General features: G+C 44.1%; 1 protein-coding gene across 5 annotated transcripts in view; it reads left to right on the top strand.

Moving 5' to 3' along the window:
• The first annotated feature begins 1,123 nt into the window (after positions 1-1,123).
• The window catches only part of LOC126252056 (glutamate-gated chloride channel), a 712,398-nt gene continuing 703,342 nt past the window's right edge, over positions 1,124-10,179 (top strand). For 3 of the 5 annotated variants that reach the window (XM_049952925.1, XM_049952916.1, XM_049952940.1), the window contains exon 1: positions 1,124-1,219. The gene's annotated coding sequence lies outside the window, so the exon portion shown is untranslated. The remainder of the gene's footprint in view (positions 1,220-10,179) is intronic. The other 2 variants (XM_049952908.1, XM_049952891.1) reach the window with 1 other exon arrangement.

Genomic DNA, 10,179 nt, shown 5'->3' with positions numbered 1-10,179 from the left:
TAGTGATACGAGGCCGTTGGGATCCAGTACGGCGTTCCGTATTACCCTCCTGAACCCACCGATTCCATATTGTGCTAACAGTCATTGGATCTCGACCAACGTGAGCCGCAATGTCGCGATACGATGAACAACAATCGCGATAGGCTACAGTCCGACCTTTATCAAATGGTTCAAATGGCTCTAAGCACTATGGGACTTAACATCTGAGGTCATCAGTCCCCTAGACTTAGAACTACTTAAACCTAACTAACCTAAGGACATACACACATCCATGCCCGAGGCAGGAGTCGAACCTGGGAACGTAGCAGCAGCGCGGTTCCGGACTGAAGCGCCTAGAACCCCTCGGCCACCACGGCCGGCCGTCCTTTATCAAAGTTGGAAACGTGATGGTACGCATGTCTCCTCCTTATACGAGGCATCACAACAACGTTTCGCCAGGCAACGCCGGTCAACTGCTGTTTGTGTATGAGAAATCGGTTGGAAACTTTCCTCATGTCAGCACATTGTAGGTGTCGCCACCGGCGCCAAGCTTGTGTGAATGCTCTGAAAAGCTAATCATTTGCATATCAGAGCATCTTCTTCCTGTCGGTTGAATTTCGCGTCTGTAGCACGTCATCTTCGTGGTGTAGCAATTTTAATGGCTATTCTACCAAGGAATAGGCCCTTTGGGTAACCTTTGGCATTGCGTTAAGTCAGATGACACCTACCCTTGCTTTGAGAACTGGGAGGTATCTGCAGAAATGCATCGCAGTCGGCTCCAGGAGTGAGACGTTTATGTCGCAGAACATAAGACCGAGAACTGAGCACTGTAGGTAACCTTCGGCGATCACGTTCGTCAGATAGGGACACCTGCAGGGGAAGAATCTCTCTTCGAAAAGTGGGAGGTATCTGCAGAAGTGCAATGCAGACGGCCCCAGGGGAAGGAGGCAGGCGGCCGCCTTTGCGCGTGTATCGGCGTGTGAACAAGTGTCGGCGGCGCGGTACACCTGTACGGCGGGCGCTGGGCGTGGGCGGGGACGGCCAGGTATCCGCGCGCAGCGGCGCTGCAGCTGCCATGGCGACGGAGAGGAGCGGAGCGGAGGCTGCGAGGCGAGCGATCGATAGGCGCGGGCGCAGCGCGAGCGGCGAGGCGAGGCGCGGCCCGGCAGCGGGCAGCGGGCAGCAGCAGTGGCGCGACTACCGCCGCACGGGCCGCACGCCTCGCCACGCCGCACCGCAGGTAGGCCGCCGCCGCCGCCGTCGCCGCCGCTGCCACGCACGCGCGCCCCAGCCCGCACCGTGGACCGCTAGCCAAACCACGCATCTCGCCACTCCGTGCGTGTTTGTGTATGTATGCGTGCATGTGTGTGTGTGTGTGTGTGTGTGTGTTTATGCGCGTGCGGGTGCGTGGGTACGCGCGCGCACTAGGTACGCGGTGTCTATGGGTGGGGCCGCGCAGCGTTTCATTGCGCTACGTCGAGCTGCTTTCCAGCCTGCCAAAATCTTTCTGTCAGCTACCGTATCTCTGCGCCTCCGGGCGATGATCGATTAATCTATTCTCTCCAATTACGCCTCGATTGATTCGTCCAAGATTTTTTTTTTTTTAGAATATATTCTCACAGATCTACAACGGAGAGACATATTTTTGCTCGTACGCGAAATTTATAATACGTTACGCCCTAATAATGTTCCTACCCGCAAGCAGCAGAAAGATTTCGACATGTTCCATTGGCCGCATCATTAGAAGGAAAGACGAATGCAAACCTTAAATTCGTCGTAATGGTTCCGGAAAAGTGCGACGCGTCTGTTACGGAGACTAAGACGAGATACTAGTGCGACCTATTCTAGAGTATCGCTCTAACGTTTGGTGATCTTATCAAGCAAACCTGACGGTAGACATGGAAATAATTCGGACTCGCGTAAGATTTCGGTAGAACCTACGCGAAAGAGTACCAGAATTGGTTAGGGAACCGGAATAGGGATTTTTCGAAGGAAGGGGCGATGATCACGCGAAACGCTTTTCTGTAAATTTACAGAATTTCTTTTCTAGGTGGACTGTGCCATAGTTCTTCTGCCTCCATCGAATATCTATGGTAGGAGATATGAAAATAAGATGGCTCACATGAGGGCGCATTATTCGTAAATGGGTTAGTACGGAGAGGGAACAACATTGTTAAGATGTGCTGTCAACTATGGCTAGTGGCTTGGGAAGTATACATGGACTTACCGTACACTAAAATTCTATTCACACGTGATGGTAACTACTACATAAAATTGTAATCCCGTACATTTTCTTCTACAGGTAAAGACACATGTTTGTCATATGTGAAGGTACTTACATCTGGGTATGAATAAAGTTGCAAAAGTATGTACATCCACTGTATACACCAATGTAATGACACATTTTAATTTATGTTCGTGTATAATATTTATGTACCACTAAACGATGTGACAACTGAAATGTAACGTTTGATATCGTTTATCAGGGTGAGTGGTAGCAAATAGTAGTTCCACAACCAGCAGATCTTAACTTAGCATCGCGACTTTAATTATACATGTGAAATCAGCCTTTTGATCACATATAGGCCTGTATTTCGGTACTTCGAAACGTGTGCTGCGTCAGCACTCACTTAGTGCTTGATAATAAATGCATTTTTATCTTTTAGCTGTGGGGTGACGTGTACGACATACGTGTAACATGCATGGACACAGAAAAAACTTATCAACATTTGAAACAGACAATTTTTTTTTGGCTCGCATTGAGGACGCATTTTTGTGCCCGAGAAGCTGACGATTCAGTTTAGATGCAGCAAATCTGGTAACGCAGGTGCTCTAGTTAAAGGAACAACATGCCTCTGTTGTCTATTTTCGCTCGTGTCGTTGGCTTGCCGCCCAGTAAAAGCTCTCTTTTGTCCACACTTCAGCGTTCTTCAGCGCACATCGTTCTCCATCGAAATCTTATGCTCGAAGAGTTCGACTGGCGGCGATTTGTTGTTGCGGCGTTGAACACGTAGTGTATGAAAATGACGCTAAAGCGTTCGTCCGTGTAGGAAAATTCAGCACGAAGGAGGGAGTAATTAGCTGTGGCCAGTTGTATGGACAGTTAGGCCTAAGCAAGCGGCTGCCTTCTACTTCCAGCTATCACAGCGGACGTCTGCCCACGTGGAACTCGACTGATGCCGTAACACTTTCTGTGACAGCCAGCACACTGTACCTGTGGGCAGAACAGACTAACCACACCGGCATCTTTCGCACATTGCAGATCCGCCATATTTCTGCGGTAGCCGAACGTTGCGACAGCCTCTTTGGAAATATCACAGCACGTTGAAACACCAAATTTTGGCGTCGCAGTATGGCATTTCGTTAAAGAATGTAAACGAAAATGAAATGAAATGCAAGGACAGAAGGCTTTGCATCGAATGTTGTGGCTGCATGCAGCAAACTGCGTGGTGGCGACGCAGCATAATGCGGACTGTGCTCAGTACACGCTGCACTGACAATTGTAACTGAGTATCAGAATCATACAGGGTTTTGAGTATGTGATAACAACCTTCTTGGCTGCCGCCTCAGTCAGTAATCCGATTCCCCTCGCATTAAATGACTAGCCACAACTAATACCAAGAAATTAGCTTCTAGTTTTCCCAGGAGCTAATCACTTAAACTAGAGTTTCTTTTTTTCTGACTTACTTACACTGTTAACTATTTCAAAATAGTACTGAACAAATACGTGACAGTCACTTGCAGAGATCGTATCATCAGTTTTGTTTGGTCTCGAAAACTTTTTGCGTATTGAGTACCTAAACATAATTGAGGCTTTCGAATAGCGAGACGTTGCTCATTATCGTTAGAGGCTTAGATTGTACCAGGTGGGCTCTGAAGGTACAACGGGGGGTGAGGGGGGGGGAGGGGTTGTCACTGCTGTATTGATTAGGAGGCCATCTCAGAGCATATCTCACGAGATGCTTAATCAGATTGTTTGATTCAGAAACTGAAGTCACTTCCTTGCATTACAAGATCCTTTGATTGGGGCAGTTTTTTAATATATCCGTAATGCGTATGTGAAACTCCGCGTCTCAAAGCAAATGAATGAAAAGCATGACAACACATCATTTTTCCACCATGTATGTAAATAGCCAATAACATCACACAGGTTTCATTCTTTCTTACCTCATCCTGAGTGGCGATAGAAACATTCAATGCAATTTAAAATTAAGGAAAGAACACGTAAGGGATGAAGAGCGATAACTGCAAACACCATGGTGTTATTTCACGTTTTTCTGTATGTCGCATCACTGAGCTTTCAAATACAAGTAATGCGTTAATATAATGGTAACACCTCTTCGTTCCTAAGCACGTTTCTCATAGTTCACTATGTTAAAGAACTAGCTCTGTGTAAAAAAGGACAGTGATTAGTCAGACAAACATCAAACTAGGAAACAACAATATAAACTAAGCTTTGTCACTGCATTAAATAACTGTACCACCACCGAGAATAACGTAGGACATTGTCCTTCTAAATAAATGGTTAGCTACTGGCTAGTTGACTTCGTTCAGGATATGCGTATAATGTGTCTTAAATCTTTAGGTTCAAAATTATACACACGACAAACGATCATAAACCGAGTATTTTGAGACCAGGACCCAGTGTTCTGAAATGAATATTTCGGGTGGTGTGAGGTTTTAAAAAATTAGCAGTGTACGTGAGGCACGTGTTTCTAAACTACGTACGTTTCTCAACATTCTACACTACTGGCCATTAAAATTGCTACACCACGAAGATGACGTGCTACAGACGGGAAATTTAACCGACAGGAAGAAGATGCTGTGACATGCAAATGATTAGCTTTTAACAGCATTCACACAAGGTTGGCGCCGGTGGCGACACCTACAGCGTGCTGACACGAGGAAAGTTTCCAACCGATCTCTCATTCACAAACAGCAGTTGACCGCCGTTGCCTGGTGAAACGTTGTTGTGATGCCTCGTATAAGGAGGAGAAATGCCTACCATCACGTTTCCGACTTTGATAAAGGTCGGATTGTAGCCTATCGCGATTGCGGTTTATCGTATCGCGACATTGCTGCTCGCGTTGGTCGAGATCCAATGACTGTTAGCACAATATGGAATCGGTGGGTTCAGGAGGGTAATACGGAACGCCGTACTGGATCCCAACGGCCTCGTATCACTAGCAGTACAGATGACAGGCATCTTATCCGCATGGCTGTAACGGATCGTGCAGCCACGTCTCGATCCCTGAGTCAACATACGGGGACGTTTGCAAGACAACAACCATCTACCATCTGCACGAACAGTTCGACGACGTCAGTAGCAGCATGGACCGTCGGAGACCATGGCTGCGGTTACCCTTGACGCTGCATCACAGACAGGAGCGCCTGCGATGGTGTACGGGTGCACGAGTGGCAAAACGTCTTTTTTCGGATGAATCCACGTTCTGTTTACAGCATCATGATGGTCGCTGGTCGCATCCGTGTTTGGCAACACCGCAGCGAACGCACGTTGGAAGCGTGTATTCGTCATCGCCATACTGGCGAATCATCCGGCGTGATGGTATGGGGTGCCATTGGTTACACGTCTCGGTCATCTCTTGTTCGCGTTGACGGCACTTTGAACAGTGGACGTTACATTTCAGATGTGTTACGACCCGTGGCTCTACCCTTCACTCGATCCCTGCGAAACCCTACATTTCAGCAAGATAATGCACGACCGCATGTAGCAGGTCCAGTACGGGCCTTTCTGGATACAGAAAATGTTCGACTGCTGCCCTGGCCAACACATTCTCCAGATCTCTCACCAATTGAAAAAGTCTGGTCAATGGTGACCGAGCAACTGGTCACTACTCTTGATGAACTGTTTGACTCAATGCCCAGGCGTATCAAGGCCGTTATTACGGCCAGAGGTGGTTGTTCTGGGTACTGATTTCACAGGATCTATGCACCCAAATTTCGTGAAAATGTAAAGACATGTCAGTTCTAGTATAATATATTTATCCAATGAATACCTGTTTATCATCTGCATTTCTTCTTGTTGTAGCAGTTTTAATGGCCAGTAGTGTATGTGGCGTTCTAATCCACGCAATGAGACTAGCGGTCGATACTTTTCAACAACTGCAATATGGTGTATCTTGTTTATGTTAATATAAAACCAAATATTCATTTCCGACCATTAATACTCAGTTTAGAATACCCTATCATTTTTATAGTTTTGGCACTAAAGATTTGGGACTAGAGGTATATATTAATACCATACTGAGTATGGAGGCGGCAAATTTCAGCATTGGACAGCTAAAGTATTCACTAGTGACAGTAACCTAAGTTTGTACCAGGCCATTTGTTTTACTATTCCCTACACAAGTTTGTGAGTGTACTTCGAATGGCTCCAGTCGTTCTTATATCCTTTAAAAGTAGCTTTTTTTGTTGGCACGCAGTGTACCACATTACCGAATTCAAGTCATGTCCTGATGCTTAAAATGTTTTTTTCCCCGTTATTTATGTCAAATAAAGGCTATTTTACAACAATCCACTTCGTAATGACTGGTTGCCGTAATAGGTTACAATCGGCAATAGATGGGAACGAGTACCAACGTGTGTGTCTCCAAGAGTAAAAGTATTTTACGAAGTATTTTTGATATTTGATACCAAATCGATTTACTAATCCCTCGACGGTGAAGCCTAATCTTGTTCCTCAGCCCCATCCCCTGATTACGGGTATCTCTCATTTTCCTCACTGACAGCCCTAGTCGAGGATCGCTTTTACTTAAACCCGAGTATCGGGTTGTCAGAGGTCTACACGTCTTAGACATCTGAGCCTCTAAAAAAAACAGGTTTCCTAATTTTGATTTTCAACAGTGTCCTCAAACCGGAGAAGTGAAATTGTGGGATGTATCTTTCAAGAAGGCCACGACAAATGCTTTTCTCCATCCCAAGCTAATGACGTCGATATTAGCGGGTTGTTAAATATCATCCTTCATTACTTCGAATCGCGAACTTCGATAAAACTACGGGCCAACGTGAAGAGTACTGTTTGGCCTGTTCATGGCATGTAGGCATGAACTGTAGGCATGGCACTTAGGCACTGTAGCAAGTTTCTATACTATTGGTCTTTGTTTTTTCCACATTTGTGCTTGTATCCCTAGGTGAGTGAGCGTAATGAACCTCTTAAGTAGTTGGCTGTAGGCCAGCCGGCGAAAGCGTAGCGAATTTGCTCGTCTTGTGTATATAGATAACTTCTTTCTTCTTGTTTTGGAAGAAACAGCACTGTCGTTTTTGTGAGGAAAAAATCTGGCCGTAGTGTAGGACTAGCACTGACGTGTCAACACGTCGTAGAGCGTGCAGGATTGGTTTATCCAACAGGAAATGCTGTCAGTGACTTATAACTTACTACGACAGTAACAGCACAACAGCAACAACTTAACATCGGTTTTAGTAATTATGATATTAACAGTAGGCAAAATGATTCGAACCGTCGTCGTAGAGCGTGCAGGATTGGTTTATCCAACAGGAAATGCTGTCAGTGACTTATAACTTACTACGACAGTAACAGCACAACAGCAACAACTTAACATCGGTTTTAGTAATTATGATATTAACAGTAGGCAAAATGATTCGAACCGTATGGCGCATCGGATAATCAGTCAGCGATGTAAACAGATAAACACTGAAGTGCTGATTTCAGTACCATTCAAAGTTATAAGTTTTCTACGAGGCAAATAATCTGACTACGCAAAAATTCTACTTTTCTTCAAATCAACCAGATTTCTCCAACCTAATTTACAGAAAAGTATCACATACGAAAGGTTGCTTTCTAAGTTTGTTAGAAATTTTTGGCATTTCGACTGCGCCAGTGAGCCGAACACTCTAGGAAAACAACTTGAATGTGAAACTAATAAAATTTATATTTTTGGGTTGACCAGCAAATAGACGGCCAAGTTTGTTGGTTCAGATAGTTCGAGAATATGTCGCAAAGATGCTTAATAGTTCTCCCACTCGAAATCGCGAACTTATCAGCGGAGTATCTTGCAAAGTTGTTTTTGTCCTGTGTAAAACAAAAAATGCGGCGTGTAATTGTAGGTAATTGGTGCACAAGATGGCACATTATTTAAGACATTAAATTCGTGTCCGGGAGGAATGAAGTTAAAATGACTGTCCTACATTTATGACACAGCTCTAAATTACTTCAGGCAAATCCAAGGGCGATATCTTCAACAAAGGCCAACTATTTTCCCCATGTGAGTAAACTCCTATCCAGCACTCTCATGATCTTCACAAAATATTTAACTTCTTCGTTCGTCCTTTTATGTTCTGTCCTGCGGGTGGGTTTGGAATTTAACCCAGGACATGGGCGCAAAGTCTGCTGACAAGGAACTTTACGTCACCACCATACACCTCTTTGCCGTAAAGGCAAATGGGGAAAATGAGTGCATTACAATGAGGACTCGGGTAATGTTATGTCGCCTTTTCCTCCAGAATTGTGCTTCCCATCACCTTTTGGTTCGTTTATAATATTCCATATTATTAATTTCGTAGAAAAAGTTTGAAGATTTACACAATGGCTATGAATGTTTTCATATAGGCAAAGTAAGCTTTTATTTCTAGGCTACACTTAGTAAAACTAAATCCACTGTTACATTCCGTAGTCAAGTTATCATACCAAATAACAATGCTAAAGCTTTGGTAGCCTTCGAAACGGTTACCGAGATCAAACATAAAGTTTACGTATGCTGAAGCATTCGCTCTGGTTAGCTTGTGTTTGTTTGTTTTAGAATTAAATTAATTCTGATGACAGCCTAGTGGTTAAAGTGGAAATGAGATACTGTTAATTAATATAATAACATCAACAAAAGTACATTAGGGGTACTATAATGTGGTAGAATTAAGGCAGCGATTATACAGGAAATGAGTCACTAAAGATAATAGATCAGTTTTGTTATTTGAGAGACAATATGATGAATAATGGTCGAACGAGAGCGTATGTAAAATGCAGACTGGCAGTGACAAGAAAATGTGTTCTGTAAAAGAGAAATTTTTAATATCGCATGCAAATTTAAATGTTAGGAACTCTTTCCTGAAGGTATTTGTCTGAAGTGTAGCCTTGTATGGAACTGAAGTCTGGATGACAAACAGTTCAGACAAGAGTAAAACAGTTGCTTTCGAAACGTGGTGCTAAGAAGAATGCCTAAACTCGAATCCTCCTTTTTTTGAACACAAGTAACTTAATAATTCCGCACACCATACCACTTTATGTTCGGTGTGATAGTGCTGCTCGCATATTGGTTGGGTAACATTATCGAGTAGAGCAAGTGCGGAGTACTACTGTCATCTACAGAAACCATCGGAGTAAATATGAAAGCTCCCGAGTAGGCAGGAAAAATGCCATCTTACATCTGTAGCTGTGGATTAGAAATAAAGTAGATTACAACATTACTTCTTCCTGCCTCTCTGATCTACTGTAAGTGGGTAAGAATGGAAGTAGACAGCCCTTGTCGAGATAGATTGCTATTGGTCATGCCTGCATTCTCCGATTCTTCGACGCGTTGGTCAGTCCATTTAAGGGGAGTCGACGGACTTCTCTCTTAACAGCCATGTAAAGTACTGCACCCGTTCGTGCAAAGAGCGCGGTGGTTAAGACTTTAGGATTGTATTCTGGAGAACAGGAATTCCTTTCCGATCCGGACGCCTTTTTTACCATAGCTTCCCTAAATTATTGCTGGTAAAAGACATGATGGTTTCCTCAATGTCATCGCAGTTGATTTCCTATCTCGTAGTGACCAATGTGAACTACTGTTCGGCCTCTTATGACTTAGATATCGACGTGATGGTACGCTCTAACACTCTTGACACTTTTGCTTCTTTCTGTTCTCATTATTACTCTTAACTGTTGTAGACATTTGAACAATTGTGGCTCATAATGAGCCTTCACGGAAAAAAAGGAAGAACCGCTTTATAAATGTCAATGACAGCTTGATGGTTACCCATCAAATGAGTACTGTTCAGACACATGGCCCAACAGTTTCACACCTAAGTAGCGTTTATTCAGCTACGGCAAGTCATTTGCGTAATATCTGACGTACTTCTACTTACAGCAGTTGATACTAAAAAGGGAAACTCCCTGTCGCACCCCCCTCAGATTTAGTGGTAAGATGGACCAGAAGGGAGCCCGTCAAAAACTGAACACAGATCAAGCAT

The sequence above is a fragment of the Schistocerca nitens genome, chromosome 1 (assembly GCF_023898315.1).
Source record: "Schistocerca nitens isolate TAMUIC-IGC-003100 chromosome 1, iqSchNite1.1, whole genome shotgun sequence".
NCBI lineage: Eukaryota > Metazoa > Arthropoda > Insecta > Orthoptera > Acrididae > Schistocerca > Schistocerca nitens.
Note: the sequence above shows the minus strand (reverse complement) of the source record. Positions and strands in the feature narration are given on the sequence as shown.